Raw genomic sequence first — 27632 nt, forward strand, 5'->3', positions numbered from 1 at the left:
CCCTGGCCAGCAGCCAGCAGCTGGGGAAGTAAGGCCCCGATCAGCCCTGATAGCCAGCCAGGCCTAGGGACCCTACCCATGCACAAATTTCATGCGCCAGGCCTCTAGTAGTGATAATAATAACAGCTGACATGTAATGAGGGTCTGGTATGTGTCTGACACTTGGGCTAAGCATTTTTCACATACTTTACATATGCTCCTCCCGTGGTTTTATGAAGTGGGTACTATTATTAACTTCACAGATGAGGAGACTGAGAGACAGAAGATTTAAAGCATTTGCTCAAGGTCATATGGTCCGTAAGGAACTAATGATCCGTCTTAGAGATGCAGAGCCCAGTAACGAGTGACCCTGCCTTGGGAACTCAGTGTAGTGTCTCCAAAGTGGAGAGGGTGGTTGGTGCCAAGCGATCCACTGGGTGGCAAACAAAAATATTAGAACTTCTATTTCTAATATGAAAATAGTAAGAAAGACCTTAAGCTTTACTGTTACTTAATAATATACAATTGACCCTGACTGCCCCACGCTGTCTGTAGGTCTTCGATGACTTGTCATGCAGAGAATTCTGGGTAGTCTGTTGGAAAAGTGGAGGCCTACAACATAGGGGTGACAGTAGGGTTTCCAGAAAAAAAATACAGGACTCCCAGTTAAACTTGACTTTCATATAAACAGCAAGCCATTTTTTTAGTATACATTCAATCCAGCTATTGCATGCTAACATTGCTTTGGTAAATCTGGCCACCCCAGCACTGATATCCTCTCTCCTGTGCTTATGTCTAGTGGTTTATGTCTGCCAGATTGAGTTCATTTAATGATGACATCACTTAGTTTTGCTTAAACCAGTTTTCTCCAATGGTAATACTTTATTAGCATTATTTTCAAGCCCACATGATGGGGCACAAGCCCTGAGCCCAGGGTTCAAAGCACTTTGTATATTTCACTCTCGTTGCCCTTTGGGGCCTTGAGACCATCAGATGAAGTGTGGGCTGCCCTACTGGAGGATGAAGTAACCATGCGGAACAAAGATAAGCTGTCCTAGCTTAGAACACCTCGACCAGTGGTTCCCAACGTGGGGCACACATCCCACAGGGGGGCAATGTGATTTTTAAGGTGGCAATTCGAGAATGAGTTATTAACAGTGAATTTTTTGCATTTCTTATGGCTCTAGGGGCCTCATATACAGTATATAAATATATATTGTGACATATTTGTGCATTTCAGTTCTCTATTACATGTTTTGAAATTTTATTTGCTATTTTTTCATATCAGTTCATATAATTTTTTTAGACAATATCTTAGTGATTTCTTCCTCAGTACTTCACCTGTCCTTTTATTTTTCTCTTTCATGGATGCCATGTTCTTTGGAAGCTTGTTTAGACCAAGTTAATGGCCTTTTAGGGTTCCTCCATGTGAATAGGAGCTCACTTTTTGAATAATAAGAATTATATCTCACAGGATGTTAGAGATGCTTAGGTGGGGCATGGCCAAAAAAAGGTTGGGAACCACTGACCTGGACGCTCCAGTGGGACAGGCAGCAGACATGAGAGGGAGGCCATCCGATATCATCCAGCAGCTGCCCAGCTGACCACAAGTGCATGAGGAACCCAACAGTGACCAGCCTGTCTCGCTTCATCTAGAAGATGATGCAGAAAAAAATGGTTGGAGGGAGGCTGTGCATGTTTGGGAGCAGGAGGTATATGGAAACTCTCTGTAGCTCCTTCTCAATTTTGCTGTGAACCTAAAACTACTCTATAAAAAATAAAAGTCTTAAAATCATTTTTAACAGTGGTTGCTTTAAGATGCTAAATTTTGGGGTGGTTTCTTACATAGAAAAAGCTAACTGATACACTGAGTAAAGGTACTTTAGCTGGCCAGACCATTGGACTTAATCCCCCCTACCCACCCCCCTTTTTTTTGCCAGGGCCTAGATCTGCTTTCAGAGGCTTTGTGCTCTGAAGAAAGGAGGTGAAATTTTCTAAAAAAAAAAAAAAAAAGGAGCCTGGCTAGCTTATTTGGTAGAGCATGAGACTCTTAAAAAAAAGAAGAGAAAACATTATTGAATCCCTTTCATTTTTTCTATTGTTTTTCACTTCTTTGATGCTCACCTCTCTTCCCCACATATATGTATATTAGAGGCCTGGTGCATGAAATTTGTGCACGGGTAGGGTCCCTAGGCCTGGCTGGCGATCAGGGCTGATCAGATCGGGGCCTTCCTTCCCCTGGCTGCCAGCTGCTGGCTGGGGCCTTCCTTCATTCCGTGCCGCCCCCTGGTGGTCAAACTCCCAAGGGGACAATTTGTATATTCGCCTTTTATTATATAGGATTATTATATAGGATTACCTTGTTGTTTCTTTTAAAAAAATTTTTTTATTGATTAATTTTTAGAGAGAGAAACATCAATTTGTTGTTCCACTTATTTATGCATTCATTGGTCGTTTCTTGCATGTGTAACGACCAGGGATTGAACCCATAACCTTGGCCTATTGGGATGAAGCTCTAACCAACTGAGCTACCTGGCAAGAGCCCTTGCCTCTTCTATTGCAAAAAACCTAGTGTATTTTACACACATGGTTAATTATAGGAGCAATATGCTCACGAGCAAAACTGTGGTTGGAAACTTTTAATTGGGCATACAAGTGGCCACCTAAATGTTCAAATTAAATGGTTAGCCACCCAACCACGACATTGTGAATGCAGGGGAAGTTTCTCCCACAAATTTTCATGGTCTCAAACAGTGCCTAAAGTTCAATCTATATAACAGTAGCTGAGACAGACACTATTCATCCATTCATTCATTCATTCACCCAGTCATTCATTCACCAACACAATTCTTGACTGCCCACTATGTCCGGGCATTCTGCCAAACAGTGTGGAATCCAGCAGAGAACATACCTACCTGGTCCCTGGCACTAGGAGTTTGTATTCTACACACCAAATGCTTTGACTTTTAAAATCTCCTTAGCTAGGGTGAAATCAAGAAAGTTCTAGTCCTAGCTGGTTTGGGTCAGTGGATAGAGTGTCGGCCTGTGGACTGAAGGGTCCCAGGTTCGATTCCAGTCAAGGGCACATGCCCAGGTTGCTGTAGGGGGGTGTGCAGGAGGCAGCTAATCAATGATTCTCTTTCATCATTGATGTTTCTATCTCTCTCCCTTTCCCTTCCTCTCTGAAATCAATATATATGTATGTATGTATGTATATATATATACATATATATATTCATATATATATATGAAAGTTGTATGAAGCACCTACTTCAAAAGAGTGCTAGAGGAAATGAGAGTAAAAGAAGTATTGTAAAACTTTATTTTGGCTATTCTTCATGACACCAAATAGTGTATTCTCCTCATTCCCCCCATGGGAATTGCCTGATTATTTGAATGAATAAAGAATATGTTGTTTTGTGCATCAGAGAGGCATGCACCACGGGATGCACTATTTGGACCTAAAGCTAAGCCTGCATCAGTACCAGTGAAGAACTGGAACCACCACCCACATAACGGAGGTCCCTTTCTGCTGATAACGCACAAGAAAGTCATTGTGGGCTTGCATTATTTGGATGACTGTCTCAATGTCCCTCCATCATTGGGACTGGAAGAGGGGAAATGGTGCATAGGTGCTTTGTTTCTTGAACCAATCATTGTTGAGCTACATTTCAGGCATTGTTCTGAATGCTGGGGATATAGCAGTGAAGAAAACAAGACAAAACTCCTTCCCTCGTGGAGCAGACATTTTAAGCTAAAGAGGCTGATTAATTGACACAGAAAATAAGAAAAATACGTACTGTCTGAAATCATAGTAAGTGCTATGTAGGAGCATCCATATAGTCCATATGTGATGTTTTACAAATGTCACTGTGTGACTGCCAAATAGTCCCAATAAAACCCTAATCATCTTTTTTTGTTTGTTTGTTAATAATTGCAATTTTTGCCTTGGTAGATAGCTCAGTTGGTTAGAGTGTCGTCCCATTATGTCAAGGTTTCAAGGTTGGGGCTTCAAACCCCGGTCAGGGCACATATAAGAATCAATCAATGAATGCATAAATAAGTGGAACAAAAAATCGATGTTTTTCTCTCTCCCTCTCTCTCTCTCTAAAATCAATTTAAAAATTTTTAAACACTTTTAAAAAATAATAATTGCAATTTAAATTTTTTTTTAATTTTTCAATTACAGTTAACATTCAGTATTATATTAGTTTCAGGTGTACACCATATGGTTAGATATTTATATAACTTTTGAGGTGATTCCCTCTACCCCCATTAAGTCTGGTACCCACTTAAAATCATCTTTTTCATAGCAAAGCAAATTCTGAGCACCTTTCTTTGTTCAGTTCAGAACGACAGAAAAATGTTGAACTCCAACAAGCATGGGGAGGCCAAAGGTGAAGGACACATTTCCTGCCCCTAAGGACCCTTAGTAGGGCCACCAAGTATACAGGTAATTTCACTATCGGGTGTGTTGTAGAAGCCCGAAGAAACCAAATGGCGCTTAGAGAAATGGAGTCACACAGCTTTATTACGCCGGCAGTCTCAGAGAAGGTGCCTCCAAAGTCTGAGCAAACCAGTATGGTGGAAGCTCTTCTTTTATCCCCTTTGGTTTCTTTGTCCCCCAAATATGGATCATACTTCCGGACCTTTCATGGGCTTTGCAAAAAGCCCCGTGTGTTGGGATGGGGCCTTGAGCCCATATCTAAGGGCCTGGCCTGGTGCCAGCGCTGATAACCCCCTCCAGGGGCTGTGTATTGTTCATGGTTTATGGCCTCTCTAAAATGGGAGTAGTACTTTAGGTAAACAGGTCTTGCAAGACCAGATTGTGGAGAAAGGGGCAGTGACTTAATTATAGGTTATCAAGAATGCACATTAGGTTACTGCACAGATTCAGATTGCTAGCCCCCCAAACATCAGGGTCACATTGGAATTAGCCTTTTAGCCTTCTCAGTGGTAGGCCCTCGTCATGGGTAAGCACAGGTTGCTATGGGAACATAATGCTTTCGGGAAACTCCTGAGTTTCCTCCTGAAGCAGAAGGAGGCCTTGTCCCACAAGGAGACACGGGAGGGACATGCCAGGTGGTGAGAACAGCGTCCCCATATCGAAGATGGGAGTGGGGACAGACAGGGGAGAACCACTGACTCCTAGATATTCCCAGATCATAAAATGGGAAGTGGGTGTTTTCCATAATGATATGTCTATCTAGGATTCTAGGTAAAACTGCAAAATCAGAAGTTTAGAAATCCCAACTATAAATTTCCATCCAACTCTTTGGCAGATAAACACAATGCAGAAATCCAAACAACTCAGCCCTGGCAGATATGGCTCAGTGGTTGAGTGTTGTCTCATGCACTGAAGGGTCTCGGGTTTGATTACTGGTCAGGGCACATACCCAGGTTTCAGGTTTGATCCCCAGTCCGATCACTGTTTCTGTCTCACATCGCTGTTTTTCTCTCTCCCCCTCCCTTCCTCTCTCTAAAATAGATTTTTTAAAGTTATCTAAAAAAATAAAAACACCCATTCTTCACTCACATTGAAATCTCTTCCCTTTTCAAAAGCTTTTAAATAAAATGCCTCTTTACCGTGGGATCCGTTCCTGTGATTGGCTTTTTAAGAAAAGATTTCTCCTAAAGAAAGAAAAGCCACCTTTGATCTGACACAACAACAGAAAAAATCTAATCAAACAATATCTATGGGGGTGGGGGGAGGGAGAGGGAAGCAAGCTTCTTTGAGCCCCACTGAACACAGGAATGAGAAAATGCTTCCTTTAAGTGCTGAAAACGAGCACAAAACAGCTTGAAATGTAATCGCCTCTGCTGAATAAAGTGAAACCACATGTGGATCTGACAGCACTTTCTGAGACACAATTAAAGGTCACTTCGTGTACAAACATCTCATTCCTCACCAAGAGGGTGCAATTGTTGTCGGCGCTCTCGGCCACTGTGGGGCAGGTGCTACAAGCTGCCCCGGCCCGTAGGTGGATTAAGGTAACACTCCACAAACCAAAGCTCCAAGTCTAACCACCCAGGAGACGGACAACCCTGGACTCCAGCTGCTCCGGCCTTCAAGTCCTAGAAGACGGGACTAAATCAAGTTTAGCCTTGGCCAGGCAGCTCAGTTGGTTAGAGCATCCTCTTGATACACCAGGGTTGTGGGTTTGATCCCCAGTCAGGGCACATACAAGAATCAAAAAATAAATGCATAAGCAAGTGGAACAACAAATTGATATCTCCCTATTTCTCCTTCTCTCTCTCCCCCTTCCTCTCTCAAAAATCAATCAATACCAAAAATATTTTAAATTAAAAAAATATAAATTTTAGAATCCTAGCTAATATAAAGCCAGCCCCTCACTCAGAAATCCAGCTTCTTTTCTGTTCTGCCCACCTTCACCTGACAGCCCCCCTTCTCCCGCCCCGCAAAGAGAGAAGTTTGGGGTGCATTTAAGATCTTGCTTCCCTGCATATGTCATCAGTTTTGCTCAAATTTCACGAGTGAATTTTAACTCAGGAAAATTAAGAGAGAGGTGGAGGGAGGGGAATGGGGGGGGGGAGGGAGAGGATGGGGGGGCGTGCTTCTTGGGGAAGCGGGAGCCCAGCAGCCAGCGCTGCCTCTGGAAATGCCTTCCAGCAGCTGGGAGGCTTCAAGTCAGGGCTCCTGCATTCGGGGAAATTGCCATTTTAAAGGGCTCTCGGCCCAGAGGCCTGTCTCCCGGACCATATCCCTTTAAGAAAGGACGCGCTGGAGAACGACCTCAAAGTCTTGCTTTCAAGGGGGGAAATCACGTCTAGAAAGCTGTTCCCAGAAGGAGAAACAAATGATTTGATTTGAAAGAGAAGAAATCTTGAGGGCGAGGAGGGAGGGAGGATCAAGAGTCGGTTCCAGTGGACAATAGGGGGGTGAAGGCCTGGGGGGAGGGGGAGGGGCAGGCTGGAGGGGGCCCACGGGGGGGGGGGGACATATGTAATACTTTCAACAATAAAGAATAAAAAAACAGTTCCTGTGACCCAAGAAGAGATCCTTCCAGTGGAACGCGGCTTCTCTCTTTCCCAGTCACTGGACACGTTTTGGAGATATTAAGTTTACTCGAGAAATCAGAATAAAGAAGGAGCCTGCGTTCCAGAAAATCACGTGATCTCCACCCTTCCCTCCCTCCCTCCCTCCCTCTCCCTCTCTTTCTTCCCTCCCTTCCTCTCTCTCTCTCTCTCAGCTCTGCCCTGCTGGGCTGCGTGCACCACCTTTCACACCGGCCTCGGGGGCCGGCCCTTGCACACTTGGGGAGATCCGTGGGTGGGGGAGGCAGAAGCTGGCTGAGAACAAGGTGACCCAAGGAAGCAGTCTGAGTCGCCCGGGTTTCCTCCCACCCCGCCCACCCCCTGACACGCTCCCCAACCACCACCCCCCCTCCGGCCCCACTTCCTGTTCCTTGGACCTGGCAGGTGAGCCCAGCGGGGCCGCAGATGGTTAAGGAATCTTGGGTGTTTTCTTTGTACTTTTAATTATTCAAGGAATACCTGAATCCATTCTTCGTGGGGGGGAAAAAAAAGGTAAATATCAAAGCAAAACCACACCAAACACCACGTCTGTTCGGGTGAAATGATCTGTACGTTGCATTTTTCCCCTTCCAGCTGCCTGGTTTCCATTCCTCCACCCACGTGCTCTTCGTAAGTTGGTATGTACCTTCCAGAGGATAGCGAGATGCATCTGATTTAGCAATAGAAATACAAGAAAGGAATTCATCAACTCAAAAGCTGAAAGTTATGACATAAATTTAAAAAGCAGCCAATAGCAATCACGGGTTCTTTGCGAAGTCCAGCAAAATTAAGACAGCTTATTGGCACAGATGAGTAAGAGAAGAAGCGGGGATGCACTTATAAACAACATAAAAAAATAAACACAGATTTAATGGCATGGGAAGAGCAGACTTTTTACGTGTTTAAGGCACCATTATGTACCATTGGGCTTGAAAATCCACCTTTGGCCAGGGGAGAACATGAATGACCAAAATTAGCCCAAGCAGGTGTTCTATTTACACCTGAAGGTATTCCTTTCCCTTACCTGCTTGCTCGACAGACATTATAAATGCCCGCTTTAGAAAACTGGGAGAACCCAGTTCCTTTTCTCATGGAATTATTACATTCTTAGGAGGCGAAATGGATCTGTGTGTCTAGAATTTATTTCTAAAAATGGGCTCATTTAGAAACCAATTTAGCTTATAGAAGTGTCTGCCATGGATAAGTCATATTGGTGAGATAAAGTTTTTCACGAATCATTGATTTTTAATATTTTCTTTAGATGCTAATTAGTTAATCCAGTTCCAGGCTGAAGACTGTTACCAGTTTCTTCTTTAAAAAAAAAAAAATGTTTTCATTGATTTCAGAGAGGAAGGGAGAGGGAGAGATAGAAACGTCAATGATGAGAGACAATCACTGATTGGCTGCCTCCTGCACACCCCCTACTGGGGAACGAGCCCCAAACTCAGGCATGAAGTTCTATCCACTGAGCCAAACCAGCTAGGGCTGTTGCCAGTTTCTTTTTTCTTTTTTTTTAATATATTTTTTATTGATTTTTCACAGAGAGGAATAGAGTCAGAAACATCGATGAGAGAGAAACATCAATCAGCTGCCTCCAGCACACCCCCTCCTGGGGATGTGCCCGCAGCCAAGGCACATGCCCCCGACCGGAATCGAACCTGGGACCCTTCAGTCTGAAGGCCGACGCTCTATCCACTGAGCCAAACCAGCTAGGGCTGTTGCCAGTTTCTTAACAAACAATCTTCCCAGCCTCCTAAAAAAATTACCACAAAAACAATGGCCAGCCTTTATTTAGGGCTCTGTGCCAGACATATGCATTAGCATGTTTGACCCTCATAATGATGCTTAAGGCTTGATACCATTACTATGCCCATTTTATAGATGACAAAACTGAGGTATGGAGAGATTACTTAAGACAGCACAGCTCTGGGAGGCAGCATGAGGATTCCAATGGAGAAAGGCTATCATGGTGCAGGGCATCAAAGTCTGTACATCACACCAAAGGAGAATGCTTCCCTCCCCACGTTTTAACTGGGAACATCATAATTCCCTGGACAGTGCACCTGTCTTACACAAATGGCCCTTAGCAAGAGTGGGAGTTGAGTCCTGGCTCCTGTGGCTCAGTTGGTTGTATATCATCCCCTGCACTGAAAGGTTGCTGGTTCAATTCCAGGTCAGGACACATTCTTGGGTAGCCAGCTCAATGCCCGGTAGGGGGCATGCCAATCGATGTTCCACTCTCACATTGATGTCTCTCTTTCTCTCTCCTCTCCCTTCCTCTCCTCTAAAAAAAAAAAAAAAAAAAAAAAAAAAAGAGTGGGAGTTGAAGGTAGGAAAAACATCAGATGCCCTCAGGAAAGATGACTAAGGGATTTAGGAAACTGAGGGAGTGTCCACTAGGGTGAGGTGGAACCTAACTGGAGGTTTAGGGAACACTGATAGAAAGCCCTTGGCCTGGACGGGGCACTTCAGAAATGAAATATCCACACAAGTTAGCATTGTCATCATGACCACCACTGTTATTGCTGTGCCTCCCTCCTTTGAATTAGACAATAAATAAAACTTCTGGAGCATTTGATATCTTGCTCCCTAGGATACGGCATCAGTTTGCCTCAAATTAACTCATAAAAATTTTATTTAAAAACATTTTCTTGCCCTGGCCGTTTTTCCTCAGTGGTTAGAGCAGCGGCCTGTGGACTGAAGGGTCACGGGTTCAGTTCCCGTCTAGGGCGCAGGGCGCTGTGCCTCGGTTGTGGGTTCCATCCCACGCCCCAGTTGGGGACTTATGCCGAGGTGGGGAGGGGAGAGCAACCAATCGATGTGTCTCTCTCCCATGGAGATGTTTTTCTCTGTGTCTCTCCCTTTCCCTTCCACTCTCTAAAAAAATCATCAGAGAAAGAATATCCTCAGGTGAGGATTAACAAACAAAACACCAAACAAAAAATTCCCTTTTCTTCTTTCTCCCACCTCTCTCAGCCTCTCCCCTCCCCCCAATCAAAACGCCTGAGTGGCTGAATGCTAACCCACTCCGACCTGATTGGCTGAGAATGCCATTCTCTGCACTCCAAAGGAAGGTGTGCAACTGCTATTAGGGGTGGGTGGGAAGGTACTCTTCACCCGCCTGCCTCAGCTCTTTTCACTTCTCACCCCTGCTTCCCCCTCCTCCTCCCCAGGCCTGGAAGTATGGGGTCCTGGAGTCCACTTCAGGGAATATTCTAGAAAAGCAGGACTGTGGTTCTCTATGTGGTTGTAAACCCCTCCAGGGCTGGGACCCAGGCTCTGCCTTCTTCTGTGTAAGGGCATTCATTAAATATGTGTTGCTTCATGGAGACATTTTTAAAATACACTCGTTAACAGAAAACAGAATATAGACTGTGAGAAAGTCATTTTAGGTTTGACTGACACAGGAATTGAATTAACGACTTCTTTTTCGGTCCTGAAAGCTTCCAGGTGAGTGAGTTACCTGGCCTGGATCCCACTGCCCTTAGCTGCAGGGAGATTCTGTGAATGGCCTTACTGCTTTCTGTTAAAGGGCGTGTCTGGCCCTTTCGCTATGATAAGAAAAACACAGACCATGTTCCTTTCTAGAAAACCTATCTCCAAGTGCCTATTTAAATAACCAAACTTTTCTGTGGGTGGAAGGAAGAAAAACAAGTTCACCTGCATTTATTTCCTAAGCGCTGTAGAGTTTTAGAGCCAGACATATCCTAAAAACTCAGATAAGTGTTTCTCTTCATTTTGTTGTGGGAAGTTAATTTGGTGCTTTCAGCGACGTGAGCGGATCCTACGGGTAGTGAGATGCCTCCAGCTGACCTTTCCAAATCCTTTACCATAATGAGGGCTTTGTTGTGAATGTGAAATCAATCAAGAAGCAGGGATAGCTAGTGCATGCCTCCGTTTTATGGTTTCCCTTACTCGGCCTTGTTATTTTCAGGCGACATCCATTGAGCAACTTGTTTCTGAATTAAAGGATTGCTCAATCTGCTTGCTTTCCTAAGACGAATTACATTAAACCACTAAAGTAGGTCTGTGCCATCCTGGTTTGGAACAAGTCGGTAATGAACTTTTCAAGTTCAGCCACCAAATGAGCCCATGTGATGGACGTCCTCCTCAGCTGAAGCCATCCTCTCAGCTCACCTTGCATTGATCACATACATCGAATTAGTCCGAAGAGGTAGGTTTGACAAACTGTGCTTTCTTCAGAGGCTACAGTCAATGTTGATAACTTCGGCAGGATAAATCATTCGTGCTCAGCCTGAAAGGATGAGAGGTGGAAGAAACTCCCTGAAGTACAACGGACCCATTCTGGCGAAGCTGAAACGGCGGATCGGAGACAGGGAGGCCGGGTGAAGCTGGAAACGCGATTCTGACGGTTCTGGATATTCTAGTATCTGCTGCCACTTGCACGGAAGAATTGGATTCCTCTGCGTCGAAGGCTGGTGAAAATGTACAGACCCAAGTGGGCAGGAAACCGGAGCTGCCAGAATCCAGCCTTTTGTGAAGGGGGCTGATGCCTGTCCAGGGCCAGAGTAAACGGATCTGTTAGTCGGAAGGTGAGGCCGACTAGTTACTAGTGGAATCCTGGATGTCCTTTTCGGCATGATGCACATCCTACCTGCCAAAATCACATGCGCTTCAATAACTTAAAATCAGCTCTCCCAATGGACCCTCCTTACAGAGGAGGAAACAGGAGCCCTTAAAGGTCCAGGGCAACATTATATGGCAAATACAGGACCAGGAGCGAAAGAGCCTAAGGCAAGCTAAATCGCTTTTCTCAGCCTGCACATGCTTTTGGATCACCAAGGAGCTGGGATAAACAAAATGGTATGATTTCCACTTCTCAAGTGCTGTGGTTTTGGGGTCTCGACTCCAGGTCTACGTTTGCAGTCTCACTGAGCCTAAGTATTTATGTATGTGTAAACAAGTGTAAATATATAGATGTGAAAATATGACACTTCAGTGGAAAGTGCTATAGGAACGAAGCTTTGAGGAGTCACGTTTAACTGATTTGTTGGTGACAGAATTTAAACATATGTCACATGTGTTCACTTCCTGTTGCTACATGTGGGTTCTTTGACCTACTGACTTTATAAGAAAAAAAAAAAAAGGGAAGCCAGATATTTCTGGAGCTTTTACATTCTCTATGTTTGAAATAAAATGAAAATGATGAGGGGGATATGGAAAATTAGTGGTGTGTTGATATTTTTTAAAATCCACCTCATTCTTCTATTGCAAAGACTGAACTACCCCTAGACTTTCCTGGAAAAGAAAAATTCTGCTTCGTGGACAAACGAGTAATAAAACACAGCGAATTCATCTCCTGAAGATAGTTCTCTGCTGGTGGAGTGCGGATCCTGAATAGTCTACTGAGCAGAGTGATTAATTAGAAATGAAGGCAGGAAAGAGATTCGGGGCTTTTAAAAAGAGGCCGAAAGTGTCCCTAAGTAATGTTATTGGAGGAACTCGTCTTCCTTTTTCTTTTCCTTCTTGACATGCTGCTGACCATTTTACAAACCGAACTACAAAGCCCACTTGAGTATTAATGATCTCTCAAAGACTTTAGATTATTGAGAGAGAGAGAGAGAGAGAGAGAGAGAGAGAGAGAGCGCTCTGTCAGCAGCTGAAAAACTGCTCTAAGCACACAGGCTGGGAAACAAAGGAAGCTCCCATTTTTAGCAGCAGGAGTGATTTGATAGACAGCTCTTAGAAATGAGTTTACTGCTTCCTTAAACTTTGAAACTCTTAAGTCTTGATCACTCAACACACAGCAGGCATCAGTTCTGTAATTAACCAAGTTAAACCTGAGGCTGGGGCAGCCCCTGAGTTGTGCTAGGTGTCTGCCTGTTTCCTTGGCGAAGGATCTTCCCTCGTCACCAAACAAGAAAGCGCGTTTCCCAGCTAATTGTTTAAATCGTGCACCGTGAACAAAAGATGCAGCAGGGAGTCCTACCTTTTAGGATGAATTCACAGAGCAACTGCACATAGCTGCACTTGTTTCTTTTGTTCTGAAGGCCTCTGGGGAAGTTGATAAAGTTATGATTTATCGTTCTGCAAGAGACATGCCACAAAAATAGTTTGTTTAAATTTTAATTTTTGAAAGTCAAGCAAAGGTTATAAAGACCAACACAACTTTTCATCTAAGTTTGCGAGGGTTGTTTTGAAACAAGGAGTATTTAAAAGACATTTGGAGTCTTTTGATTGGCCAAGAATACATAGTTTTAAATAATAATTTTGACTATATAATAATAGCTAAATGAATTCTAATTGTTTAAAAAAAAAAAAAAAGCATGCCCAGCCAGTGTGGCCCAGTGGTTGAGCATCATGGTTTGATTCCCGGTCAGGGTACATGCCTGGGTCCTGGGCTCGATCCCCAATCAGTGTGGGGCATGCAGGAGGCAGCTGATCAATGATTCTCTCTCATCATTGATATTTCTATCTCTCTCTCTCCCTCTCCCTTCCTCTCTGAAATCAATAAAAATATATATATTTTTAAAAAGCACTATTGCCCGTGGCCAGTGTTCTCAGTGGTTAGAGCATTGGCCCACACATTAAGGGTCTCCCGTGCAATTCCAGGTCAAGGGCACCTACCTGAGTGGCAGGTTCCATCCCCAGCTCCAGTTTGGTTGAGTGCAGGAGGCAAACAATTGATGTGTCTCTTTCATATCAATGTTTCTCTCTCTCTCTCTCCCTCTCTCCCTCTCTCTCTCTGTCTCTCTCTTTCTCTCCCCCCCCTATTTTCTTCCTCCCTCCCTTCCACTCTCTTTTTTAAAAAAATATCATCTAGTGAGGATTAACAATAAATAAGTAAATATCGCTATGTAGGAAATGGTTTATGAGAAAGAATGGATTTCACAAGGAACATCTGAAACTAACCAGTGAGTAATCATCGCTGGGTATGTTTAAAGCCAGGTCAGCAGGGTGGTGAGTTTCCAGGTGGAGACACCGGAACCTGCAACCAAATCCCCAGTTCTCGTCCACAACTTGCTACATGCCGGAGCAAATTATTTTTTTAATTGAATTTTTAGAAACCAGCTGAGGCCTCTACTTCCTTCAAGTGTGGGACAATCCTAGTTACTTCCTCCTGCTGCTTCCCTCCTGTGGGCCCGGAGGACAAACGTGTAAATATTTCCCCCCAGATAGCTGATGAGTGCCTATGGCAGTGTGCGGAGGCCTTTTCTCCACAGTGAGTGTGGTTCCCCTACCCCTCACCCCTGCTACAGCACGTCTTACTTCCTAACCGTGGTTTTGCAAACCCTTGCTTGGCTAGAAATACAGTGATCGCCCTCGAACTTCTCATTCCCAATTTAATCTTTAATTGAAAATTCCAGAAATGCAGTAAACCCGAAATGCTCTTTAAAATTAATTTTTTAAAAAAATGTAAGCCCTAAAAGCTTTAAGAATACATGTCCAAATGACCTTATCAAGAGTTCTCTAAAAATAAACCAGCCCGGCTGGTGTGGCTCAGTGGATTGAGCGCCATTCCATGCACGAAGAGGTTGCAGGTTCGATTCCCGGTCAGGGCACATGCCTGGGTTGTGGGCTCATCCCCAGTGGGGGGTGTGCAGGAGGCAGACAATCAATGTTTCTGTCTCTCCCTCTCTCTCTCCCTCTCCCTCTCTCTAAAAAATAAAAATGCATTTTAAAAAATAAAAGAGAGACCATTAAACAAGACATTTGGCTTTAGAGGATGATTCCTTCAAAGGGTCTTTGTTTAAAAAAATAAAAATAAAACAAACACAACACCACAGCCAGAGATTCCTTATAGGGGATCCAAACTGAGAAGGATACAATATGATGCTGGCATGAATGACCATGATAACCGACCAAATCGAGTTAGCCTCAGTCTGTGGCCTCACAGTTAAAGGAGAAAACGGAAAAAAAAAAATCGGCTGTGTGAAAAGTGGTTGAACATCAGCTGCTGTGAAAGGGGGTATAAAAATAAAACCCAAGAGACAGAGAGCTGTCTTCTGTGAGCAGTGGGAAAGTTTACCCAAATGACAAGCCATCACGTGGGGACGGCCCAACATTCTAAAGAGCATTTCCTTAGATCAAAAAAGGACAGACAGAAGCCCAACATTTATATCTGTGCTGGTCGGTCATGGGTCCTCTTTCCTAGAGTAATTATATGCTACATCCATGAAGCAATGTGTCTAATACCTTAATGCTCCGTGTACAGAGGACTGGGGTCATATGCCATGGCTATATTTAGAAACAGACTGTTTTCTGTTTTGCTCAACCTTACAATTTTCTGCCCTGAAAGAGGAGTTTCAAATGTACATTGATCTTTCTCATATCGTGAATGAACTGAATTAGCACCTGGTTTCAACTGCCGAAAAACTTAAAAAAAAAAAAAAATGGGGGGAGGAGGGGGAGAGATCTGTGTACTCCTAATTCAACATGGGAGGTATAATTTTCCCCTACTTTCTTCAAAAGAACATAACCAGAAAGGTAAGGTAATAATAGTAACCAAATTTTATCATTGCTAAAGTATGTACTGACCTGAACAAAGCAACAGTGTGAAATGGTGATATTACCCCAAGGCAATTTAGATGAAAGTCTTAAAAAAAAATACTATGAATAGTGGAAAAAACTAACTCACTTAACTATGTAAAGTAACTGAAAAATTAACTCTAAGGAAGCAGGAAAATAATGTATTATTTACAGGAATGTGTGTGACCCCCTTTCTCATGAAATGTCTGGAAATAATAATGGTTTAAAAATGGACAGTTTTTCTTTAAATGTCATAAACCTCAATTGCCTGCATCAAGCCCAATCCCTTGGAAAGGATGCTTACCGTCTTTAAATAGTCTCTCTGTGGGGTAGTCCAAATGTTCTGAAGTTGAAATTTGGAGTGATTACATGTGTGATTAAATTATTGGACTATATTGTGATCAGTCAGAGTTACGTTCAGGGTTCCATATGTACAGAATTCATTCATTCGTTTGTTCACTATTAATTAAGATCCACCTCTTAAGAAGGATGACTGCCAACTTACATCCAGGACAGAGACAGGGCAGGTGCTCAATACGTAAGTGGATTTTAACATAGTGTCATTGTGTCAGAATGACATAGAGTTCCAAAAACTTCCTAGGTTAACCATGGCATATCACATTCGCACTGCTATTTTAATTATGAAAATATCTACTCAAGAAAGAGAGGAAGGGAGAGAGAGAGAGAAATATCAGTTTGTTGTTCCACTTATTTATGCATTCATTGGTTGATTCATGTATGTGCCCTGACTGGGGATCGAACCCACAACCTTAGCATATAGAGATGGTGCTTTAACCAACTGAGCTACCCGGCCAGGGCCTCCCTTTGTTTTTGTATCATTACAGTTTTCCATCTTTCTCCAGGGAATTTGTTGTTGTTTTACATAATTTCTGTTGCTGTTTATGAGTAGAGACTTGTAAATTGTAGCTTTCACTAATTCTTTCATTTCTCATTCATTCAGTCTTTTTTCCATTTAATAATCATTGTTATACAAGACAGTCCAAATGCTCAGGGGTCCTAGCATTTCCATTTTATGAGGTAGTCAAAATTTCCAAAAAAGAGGTATATTTAAACATTCACTTGTTTGGAACAGATCCTTTTTTTTAAAGCCTCACCTGAGGATGTGCTTTTACTCATTTTGAGAGAGAGAGGAAGGGAGAGGGGGAGAGAGAAACATCATGTGAGAGTGAAACATCCACTGGTTGCCTCTCGCATGTGCCCTGACCAGGGATTGAACCCGTGACCCTTCATTGTCAGTTGGGTTGTCGCTCCAACCAACTGAGCCTGACTGGCCAGGGTGGAAACAGATAATTTTTAATACACACATGTATGCTTCATTGTCATGGAATTGGGGTGACATAGTTCTGTAGCCCATTAATTCCAACGTGCTTTAGTTTTTACATGTTAACATCACTAAAATTAGTATTTTGTAATCAATGGCATTTTGCAATTGTATTTGGAAGCATTTCTTTTTTTTATTTTTTATTTTTCAATTACAGTTGACATTCAATGATATTAGGTTCAGGTGTACCACGTAGTGGCTAGATATTTATAGAACCCTGATAAGTCTAGTACCCACTTGGCACCATATATTATTACTAGTAGCCCCGCACATGAATCTGTGCGCCAGTAGGTCCCTGCCGCCCTCCTGTAGCTCCCCACAGCCCCCTCTCATAGCCTGCTGCCCTGCCCCCTCCTGCAGCTCTCCGCCTCCCACTGGTGGTTCGCTGCCCCACCCTCCTGCAGATCCGTGATCCAGTAGTTACACCTCATGGTATAACGGATAATTAGCATATTCCTCTCTTATTATATAGGATTACAATACTAGATGCCCAATGCACGAAATTCATGCAAGGGTAGGCCCTCGCAGCCCTGGCTTCATCCAGAATGTTGTCCAGACGGTCGTTCCACTGTTCAGCCGTTCGGTCGATTTGCATATTACACTTTTTATTATTATAGGTTATTGACTATATTTCCTACAGTGTACTTTACATCCCCGTGACTATTTTATAACTGCCAATTTGAACATCTTAATCCCTTCACCTTTTCACCCAGCCCCCAACACCCCTCAATCTTCCTTTCTTAATAGTCCATGAAACAATGGAGCATCTTACAAGGGGTGATGCTTTAGTTTCGACAAACTACAGTAACCTGCCCCTTTCGTTTTCTGAATTATTTGGATAGTATTGCTTACCTAGGTCTTCCATGATGGACTTCGAAAGGGTTAGTAACATCGATGGAGACAATAAAATAGTAACAACTACCATTTATTGAGCGCTTCCTGTGTGTGAGCAGTTTTTCGAATGTCCCAACATTTAATCCTCACAAAGTCGGGGAAAGTCCATACTGTTGTGGAGAAGCCAGGACAGAGAGCATTCCAGCGGCTCCCCGCCCTCGCTCGCCCCCCCTCAGCCCAGTCCTGTCTGTCTTTAAAAGTGCGATATGTTGTTCATCACGGCCCTGAGTTTGTGGTATTTGTCTCCATCCCCGAGGACTGGGGTGCACCGCTGAGATGGTGCCTGAAGCCAGTAGCTCACTGGCCTCAGCCTCGTCACAGCATTCAGCCCCAGCCAGTCTGACGTCAGACCCTGTGCCCCTGATGGCCCCGGCCTCCTTCGCAGCGTTTGTCACGTTAGTAACCAGGCCCTCGTGTGCCGCCTCGATGCTGACAGCCTCTCCCGGGGAAACGCACGCTCCGGGAGCGCGGGGGACGCGCGTCCGGCTCCCCGCCGGGTCCCCGCCCCGGACAGAGCCGGCTGCTCCTTTCAGCAAACGCCCTGAGCGCGGGTACCTGTCGGCTGCCGGACCCCGGGAAGACCGCTGGGGCCAGTTTCTGTTTTCCTGGGTTACAGTCGTTGCACAAACAAGTGAAAAATTACAGAAAGCGAGGCCGCGGTTGGGTGAGGGAGCAGTGTGCACCCTGTTTCCTGCCTAATTAAAGACAAAGTGGCTAACGCGAAACAAAGGGCTCGTTCCCAAGCGACTTGCTACTTGGCTTTTAAAAGTACTTCGTTTGGGCCGAGAGTCTTGGTTTCTGTCTAATATCAGTGGCAAAAATGAGTGTGAAGACCCGGTAGCTGGTTTGCAAGGCGGGGCAGCCAGGATGGATCTGGGGACGGGGGGAGGGGGAGGGGGAGGGGGAAGGAGAGGGGAGGAGCGGGGGAGGGGGGAAGGGGGAAGGGGAGGGAGAGGGGAGGGACAGGAGAGGGAAGGGAGGGAGGAAGAAGGGGGGTCAGCCTGCCATGCCAAACGTGTTGCCTGGAAGCCACAAGCTTTTGGTTCTCATGAGAATCCTCGAGTATTGCCTCTTGGAAGTTAACATTCCTCCCTTAAAACCAAAATGCCCACTGAGCGGACTTAGGAGAGCCGCTGGGTGCCGGTGTGGGACCGGGTCCGACGGGAACCCCGCGGAGCTGATTTTCAGCGGGGATGCCTCCCCGCAGGCTTCCCCGCCCCCTCTCCCACCGGCCCCACCCAGCCTCCCTGCGCCCGCCGCGTCCAGGGCCCTCTTCGCTGTGTCTGCTCTGAAAGCAACTGCACCAGCGGTTTACGCCAGGAAAACATGTTGTCGGAAGTTTGCAGAATCTGCTTACATTCCATCTTATCGTTAAACCTTCGAAAATAATGAAATGTAGCCAATTCGGTCTCCTCCCACATCCACCAACACCCCTTCATGTAAAGGCTAGCCAGCTGAAAGGCATCCAATACTCTTTACTTACCTGCACTCTTTTTTTCTTTTTTCTGCTTACCTGCATTTTAACTGAAATTGCTGAATGCTGAGCCCGGCTGGCGTGGCTCAGTGGTTGAGTGTTGACCTATGAACCAGGAGGTCCTGGTTCGATTCCGGTCAGGGCACGCCCCCCCCTGCCCCCCCTCCCGTTGCGGACTCGAGCCTCAGTGTTGGGGCATGCAGGAGGCAGCTGATCAATGATTCTTTCTCATCATTGATGTTTCTACCTCTCTCCCTCTCTCTTCCTTTATGAAATCAATAATAATATATTTAAAAGAAATTGCTGAATACTGAGATAGCAAATTGGGGTCATTCCATATTCAAAATGGGCCTTAAGTTTTATTACCAACCAATTTCCTCTGAATGCTATATCATCACTGTTATATTTTATTGTCACTAATTATGCTAACTTTATTTTTTACAAAGCACCTAATATTTGCAAGACCTTTGCTGGACCTGGGCAAGAGTGATAAATAGAACCTGCTTTGGATCAGGGGTCAGTATTCTGGAAAGGGTCTGGTAGAGGTCAAGCAGCTAGAGATGATCCATCAATGATTGGGCACAGCTGTGTTCCAATAAAGCTTTATTTATAAAAACAGGCAGCTGCCCAGATTGCCCTGGGCAGTCGGTTGCTGAGGCCTGCTTTAAATGCCTTAAGTCTTTCAACAGTTAGAACCTACCCTGAGGCTAGGACCATCACTGTTATCATTATCCAGTTTGAGAAGGGAGAAATGGGCTGGAGAGAAGGTAGGTAATCTAACCCCAGGCGCACAGCCAGGAGGATGGAAAAGATCTGCACGCCCACTTTCCCTGCTGTGGACAGGAGCAGTCGCTGCTCCCTCTGATATCCACCGTGCAGACTCCAGTCAGAGCGCGGGTTCAAGCCCTGGCTCCACCGACACATGACAGAAACTCCCTGCCTCGCCCCTTCATCTGAATGATGCCGTCATAACAGTGTCTAGTCGTAGTGAGGTTTTTTACATTTTATTTTTCAATTACAGTTTACATTCAATATTATTTTGTATTAATCGTAGTAAGGATTCAGTGACTAATATGTGTAAAAAAGAGTGCTTGGGTGAAGGACCCCTATCCTATATAATAAAAGCCTAATATGCTAAGTGTCTGGTCATCCTTTCAACCAACCAAAGCGTAATATGCTAATGATATGCTAAGGCCACTCAACCGCTCTCTATGATGTGCACTGACCACCAGGGGGCAGATGCTCCAACTGGTAGGTTAGCTTGCTGCTGGGGTCCGGCCGATCCAGACTGAATGAGACAGGATGGACATGCCCCGGAGCCCTCCCACGGTCCCTCCCTGGCTGGCCAACCTCCAGCATCCCTCCCCGGCCCCTATCGTGGATCATGCACCGGTGGGGTCCCTGGACCTGGCCTGCACCCTCTCGCAATCTGGGACCCCTCGGGGGATGTCGGAGAGCCGGTTTCGACCCGATCCCGCAGGCCAGGCCGAGGGACCTCACTGGTGCATGAATTCGTGCACCGGGCCTCTAGTCCTTGTTATAAGATGTGGGTGGAGGCCTTAGGGGGTACGGTTGTGGTGGCCTCCTTCCTGCTCAGAGTTAGTAACAAGAGAAGTGAGAAATGATGGTGGGGATGGGTGCTCTACAGAGGGGGACACTTTTCCCCATGTTTTTTTCCACCCATGCTTTTTTTAAAATTATTGATTTATTTTATTTATTTTGAGAGAAAGAGAAACATCACTTTGTTCCACTTATTTATGCATCCACTGGTTGATTCTTGTATGTACCCTGACCGGGGATCGAACCCGCAAACTTGGCATATCGGGAGGACACTAACCAACTGAACATTTCCCCCCCATACCTGCTGTTCCTTCCACAGAAGGAGCACCATACCACTAGCCTGACACCCTGGCCTCTCTCCACCCCAGGTGGGGGTGTGGTTCATCTGAGGGCTGAGTTTGGAAGGAATACCTGTCGGGGTTAGCTCAGCCCCGTATGCTTTTGCTGACAAGCTTCAAGTTCATGTCCTGCCCTGGGCTGCCTGCCACTGGAGGGTGAGCCTGGCTCCTGGAGGTCAGCATCGAGAACCTCAACGCTTCACCAGTGCTGGCGCTCTTGCTCTCCATTTGGTTTTTATTGTTGGTTTCTTCTTAGTTTTCATTTGGGTCAAGACACAGGCAGAGAGGACTGCTGAGTTCCTCGGTACTTCTGAGCGCTCTGGGGTACAGAGGACCCTGCATTCCTGCCTGCGACTCACCCATCCCTTGGGTTTCCAACCCACCTACCTGCTGAAGACTCACCTGCTTCCCCTCCAGCCCAGCCCCAGTCTTATTTATCCATGTACTGCTCAGAGAAACCCACTCCCCTCATCTGGCTCTATTTCTTCAGAGTGGGATCCCCACCTCAAACGTGTTAAGTGACCATTTGTTCGATGGTTATTTGCTCACCCTCCTGAAAATCTAAGTTGCATGAAAACAGAAACCTACTTCCATTCACTATGTCCAGGACAGTGCTGCCCACAGGGAAGCTCTGCAGCTCTAATTGCGGAAGGGAGGAAGGGAAGGGGGAGGGAGGGAGCGGGGGAGGGAGGGAGGGAAGGAGGGAGATGGGGTGGTTCTGAACTACAGTCGGGCCCCATCCAAAGGGAGCACCACCTCCTATGCTCCCCTTGATTGAGCTCAAGGAGAATCTAGGAACTTATATCAATTTTTCAAGATATGCCAAAAATCTGGATTTTATTGTGGAAATTTCCAGGTTATTTTATTTTTATTAAAAATAATCTTTTGTGCCCTGGCCAGGTAGCTCAAGTGATTAGAGCATCGTCCTGGTTCACCAATGTTTTGGGTTTGATTCCTGGTCAGGACACATATGAGAATAAACCAATGAATGCAAAGTAAGTGGAACAACAAATTGATGTTTCTCTCTCTTCCTAAATATCAATCAATAAAAATTCTTTAAAAAATAACCTTTTGTTATTGCAAGTGAATATATGTGCATTTTGTAGAAAGTTAGAAAATAGAGCTAAATAATAATGAAGAAAATAGCCTCAGACTCCAACGTCTGTTACACTTTATGCTTCCAGATCTTTCTCTTTGTGTGTATAAACATCCATGTATTTTTTTTCCCCAAAAGGAGATCATGGCTGATTTATGGAGTTAACAATCTCCACCTTTCCATTTCAAGAAATATTTTTCTTATCTAACACCACTCCATATTCAGATTTCCCCACTGGCTCCAAAAATGTCTTTTGCAGCTGGTTTAGCCAAGCCCAGCTGCAATCCAGACCCAGGCATGGACCTAGGATGTCCGTCACTGATGTCTTTTCTAGTCAAGCATGGTCCCTTTCTCTTTCTCCCTGTTAAATGGACCAACCCCTTGGGGATTTGTGTGGCTATTTCCTCATTCTCCAGGATTGTAGATGCTGAAAGGCAATTTAAAAGAAATGAAATCATTGCCAGGACAAACCGCACCTGTGCGCGGACTGCACTCAGGCACAAGAGCCCAAGCTCTGATGTGAGGGCTGGGGTGGGGGTCCGGCCTGCAGAGCTGAGGTCCCCAGCAGCATGAACACAGAACTACTGAGAGATTCTAAGAAGGTGAGTGATGGGCATTTCATTTTGGAAAAATGACTTGTGGCAAGAAGGGGCTGGGATGGATCAACGGGAGCCAAGAGTCTGGGTAGGTGATGAGTTAGGAGGCCAGTGTCGTAGCCCAGCATAACCTGATGACATAGTGATCCAGAGCCTGCCCGGGTTCAGATCCCCAATTTGTCACTTAGTGGCCATGGGAGAGGAGCCAGGGCTCCGCGGGCACCTGTGTGAAGTGGGAATAACAGTAGCACCTGCCTGTTAAAGCAGCTGTGAGGACACCCCGTGCGCCGATGGCTGCGAAGCACATAGAACAGTGCCCAGCACACCGCAGGTGCCATATAGGTGTTTGCTATTCTCTCCCCTCCCCGGTCCCCCCCGCCCCCGCTTTATTGAGGTATAATGGACAAAACTGTAATATATTTATTTATTTATTATTTATTTTTTTTCACCTTGTCACACCACTGATTGAAGCAAAACAGCACAACATGCTGCTGCTTCACCCAAAAGCGGTGTTTTTACTTTGCCCTTTCTTGACGGCTGAGTGGGTTGTAATATATTTAAAGGGTACAATGTGATGATTCAATATTGCACACATTGTCAAATGATTACCATCATCAGGTAATTGACACATCCATCTTCTCACAGTGTGTGTGTGTGTGTGTGTGTGTGTGTGTGTGTGTGTGTGTGACAGTGTTTAAAATCTATTCTTAGCAAATTTCAAGTATATAACACAGTATTATTAACTGTAGCCACCATGCCAATGTACATCAGGTCCCCAGAACTTACTCATCTTATAACTGAAAGCTCATACCTTTTGACCAATAGCTCCTCATTTTCCCCAGCACTTAGCCGCTGGCAACCACCAATGTTACTTTCTGTTTCTATAAATTCACTTTTTTTAAAGGAAAAATTCTACATATAAGTGATATCGTATAGTAGATGTCTCTCTCTGTTTGGCTTTTTATTTTACATTTTAAAATATATTTTTATTAAGATAGAAAGGAAAGGAGAGGGAGAGAGAGAGAGAGAGAAACATCACTGATGAGAGAGAATCATTAATTGGCTGCCTCCTGCACATCCCACACTGGGGATCAAGCCTGCAACCCGGGCATATGCCCTGACCAGGAATCAAACCGTGACCTCCTGGTTCATAGGTCAATGCTCAACCACTGAGCCATGCCGGCCAGGCTGTCTGGCTTATTTCACTTAGCATACTGCCCTCCAAGTTCATCCATGTTGTCCCAGATGCTAGGATTTCCTTCTTTTTTATGGCTGAATAATATTTCAGTGTATATATATAATTTTCATCATATAGATGCATATGTATATATCTATGTAGCTATGGATGATTAGATGTTCTTTACCCACTTATCCCTGAATGGACACAAGGTGTTTGCATGTCTTGTCTACTGTGACTAACGCAGCAGTGAACATAGGAGTGCGGATATCTCTTCGAGATAATATCTCATTTCCTTTGGGTGCTATGGTTATTTTGATAGATGAACAACTTGCCCAGTTTCTCATGCCTCATTCTAGAAGCCAGGCTTTCTAACTCCCATTTCAATTTCCTTTCCATTCAATGCTATGTATGGAAAATAAGATTACTCGAAGCAAAAAAAAAAAAAAAAAAGAATGAAAGACCTGAACATTGGTATATCAGCTTAACTCAGTTTCATCTGTAATCTGGGAACTCTAACTTTTGTCAGAAAATGTCACATTTATTCAGGTTTCGCAGACACAACCACTCCAATCTTTAAAATTTCATTGAACAATTTTAGAAAACAGTAGTACGGTGGGAGGAAAAATCACCTCAAGAACTACATGCTTGCCAGATTTTAACCTAAATTTTACTGAAATATTCTTATGTTTTTCTATGATGGTAAAGGTCAGACATGATCATTACAGAAAATGTTTAAAATCTGAAGCAGTTTGAAAAAGAAAAGAAAATCACTCCAAATTCTATTCCTTCCCAGTTAAGGACTTAAGAATTTGGTGCGTATTCTTGCCATCTTTTACATACATATGAAGATAATCTTAGTTTTCTATTGTTCTCTCTCAATTTTCTCTGTATGTGGGAGATACCATTGGCGGCTTACACAACTCAATTCTTACTTGTTGTCAGGACCCTGACTCTTCAGATATTAGACTTCAGAGAGAAGTCTGTACCCGCCCTTATCCCAGAAGGGAAAACTCAATTCTTCTAAAACTGAAAGTCTGTAAGTTTCATTCTCCTTGCTAGTGGTCAGTTTAGAACAGAATTTCTGAACCTCAGAACTTTTGATATTTGGGGCCAGATTAATTCTTTGCTGTGGGGCTGCCCTGGGCATGGTAGGGTGTTTAGCAGCATCCCGGCCTCTACCCACCAGAAGCCTGTAGCAACAACCCTCTCCACCCCACCTATGACAACCAAAAATGTCTCCAGACATTGCCAATGGCCCCTGGAGAGCAAACGTGCCCCTGACTGTGAACCACTGGATTAAGAATAGGTGGGCTTAATTCTAGTCATTAAGCCATGTTACTGCAGGTCAATGTTATTCTTCTTACTGACTGTATACTATTCCACCCTGGAAATAGAAAATCATTATATAACCAGTCCACTAATGATGAATATTAATTTATTTTTCAATTTCCTGCTGTTACAATGAATATCTATGCCTTTATATAGTTATACTCGAATAGATTAAAACATCCAAAATTCCATGATAGTTTACTCAGTAAGTGTGGGAGTATCCATTTCTACAGATCTTCACTAACTCTAGGGAGAAAATCTAATTAAAAATATTTTTTGCACTTTGAACTCATTAAAAAAAAATGGTTATCACCCTGGCTGGTTTTGCTCAGTGGATGGAGCGCTGGCTTACAGACTGAAGGGTCCCGGGTTTGATTTTGGTCAAGGGCACATGTCTAGGTTGTGGGCTTGGTCCCCATTTGGGGGCGTGCAGGAGGCAGCTGATTAGTGATTGTCTCTCATCATTGATGTGTCTGTCTCTTCCTTTCCCTTCCTCTCTGAAATCAATAAAAATATATTAAAAATAAATAAAAATAATAAAATGGTTATCTATTTGTTGAAAATTTTGATTTCTTTTATAAAGAAAATAAAACATTTTATTGAGAATCACAAAAGATTAGCAGTAATAGAGATTTGAGTTATATTCCTGGATGAGAATAACTATTGTAATGATGTAGCTTCCCCAAATTAACTTATAAAGTTAATGAAATTCAATTTAAAACCAAAAGAGATTTTTATGGAGAGTTTGGCAAATGGCTATTAAAATTCATCTGGAATAATGGACAGCCTGAGAAAAAATAAAATTTTGAGAACAAAGATTAATGAAGAAGGAACTCCTAATTCCAAGTATTAAAAAATATTATAAAGTTACAATTACTAAGACAATAGGGTGCTTTTTACTAAAATAGAGATTTAGAGGAGCTAAATCAGCTTGAAAATTCCCAAAACAGATTTAAGCAAAATAAAGATAGCATTTTATTTTATATTATCTGTATATTCATATTATTCATATGATATGCAAATAAATATCAGATTAATTAAGAAAGAAAAAAATGAAGCATAACTGAAGGAAAATATATTGGTGACTAATTTTATAATCGTGTTTAATGACATTAAAGTCAGAAGCCATAGGTGAAGATTGATAGACTTGAATATAGATATTAAAACTTCTGTACATGTAAATAGAAAGGAGACTCAAGCAGCATGCCTAACAAGGCAGTAATGTTCCAATGAATAGAGGTACCACAATTTATATCTCCTGATTTGAACACTCAGTTGATTTTTATTTTGTACTAGAGGCCCGGTGCACGAAATTCTTGCATGGGTAGGGTCCCTAGGCCTGGCTGGCGATCAGGACCGATCTGTGGGGTGACTGGTGGGGTGATCGGGGTCTCCCCCCCACTGGCACCTGCCTTGGCTGGCCTGGGGCCTGCAAGCTGGGGGCAGCTCCTGCATTGAGCATCTGCCCCTGGTGATCAGTGCGTGTCATAGCAACCGGTCATTCTGCTGTTCGGTCTATTTGCATATTAAGTTTTTATTATATAGGATTGAAGCTTTCTAATGAGTACAAATATTTTTCATAATTGTAACAATTCACTGACAGATTTATTTAGTGTTAAAAAGTATCTGTCTTCTGTTGTTGAGTTTTGTGATTATTTAATCTGTTTCTAGGAAATTATTTTCTCCAAGGCAGACTTCTCCATTGGACACAGGGGACCCACAAAAAAGTTTTAATGTCTTTTAAAATCAGAAGAAAAAAGTGACTTTTTAGGTGGAAGAAAATGTTTTAATGTTTAATATTAATATATTCATTTTTATAACTTATGAATATATTATTTTATATTATACATAACTTATTTTATATTACTTTTTTAGGAAGGGATCCATGCAAGTCATATTGTGGCCCTGCCCAGTTTTAGCATCTTTTTTCAAAATACATGGATCAAACCTGGTTGCTTCCATGCAGAATAAGTGGAATCAAAGTGATAACTTGAATCTCAATGCATAAAATATTCAGAAATTTTCTGTCAACAGCGATCACTTTTTAATTTTTAAATGTAACTAAATAAAGATGAGAAATATTTTACATCACTTTTCATAAAGAAGGATGAACCTCTGGGTATGTCTGTGATCTGCTTTAACCAAAACATTAAAGGGGAATGAAGCATGTCTCATATTTAGTGCCTCATTGTTGTGCTGTTATTGTTTGACACATATAGATTTTTTAAGCAAAAGGTGTGTTCACTGTTCATCCCTCCCACGCATTGCTTTACTGTGGGTTTGTTTTTTTCCCCAGTAATTAAAAAAAATGTAAAGGAT

At 43.6% G+C, this 27632-nt stretch overlaps 1 long non-coding RNA gene and 1 other non-coding gene across 3 annotated transcripts; both read right to left on the reverse strand.

Annotated features, from left to right (window-relative positions):
• Positions 1-7471: 7471 nt before the first annotated feature.
• Positions 7472-19317, reverse strand: LOC129150930 (uncharacterized). 2 transcript variants are annotated; one of them, XR_008557741.1, is made up of 3 exons: positions 19254-19317; positions 12965-13062; positions 7472-7684 (listed from the first exon to the last, which is right to left on the reverse strand). It is a non-coding gene; the product is annotated as an uncharacterized LOC129150930 (long non-coding RNA). The 2 variants fall into 2 exon arrangements; XR_008557742.1 differs by lacking the exon at positions 19254-19317 and adding an exon at positions 17699-17743.
• Positions 19318-23252: 3935 nt separating this feature from the next.
• LOC114231459 (small nucleolar RNA SNORA21) lies at positions 23253-23370 on the reverse strand. The gene has a single exon (XR_003617417.1). It is a non-coding gene; the product is annotated as a small nucleolar RNA SNORA21 (small nucleolar RNA).
• Positions 23371-27632: the final 4262 nt, after the last annotated feature.

This window comes from Eptesicus fuscus, chromosome 12 (genome assembly GCF_027574615.1).
Source record: "Eptesicus fuscus isolate TK198812 chromosome 12, DD_ASM_mEF_20220401, whole genome shotgun sequence".
NCBI classification, from domain to species: Eukaryota; Metazoa; Chordata; class Mammalia; order Chiroptera; family Vespertilionidae; genus Eptesicus; species Eptesicus fuscus.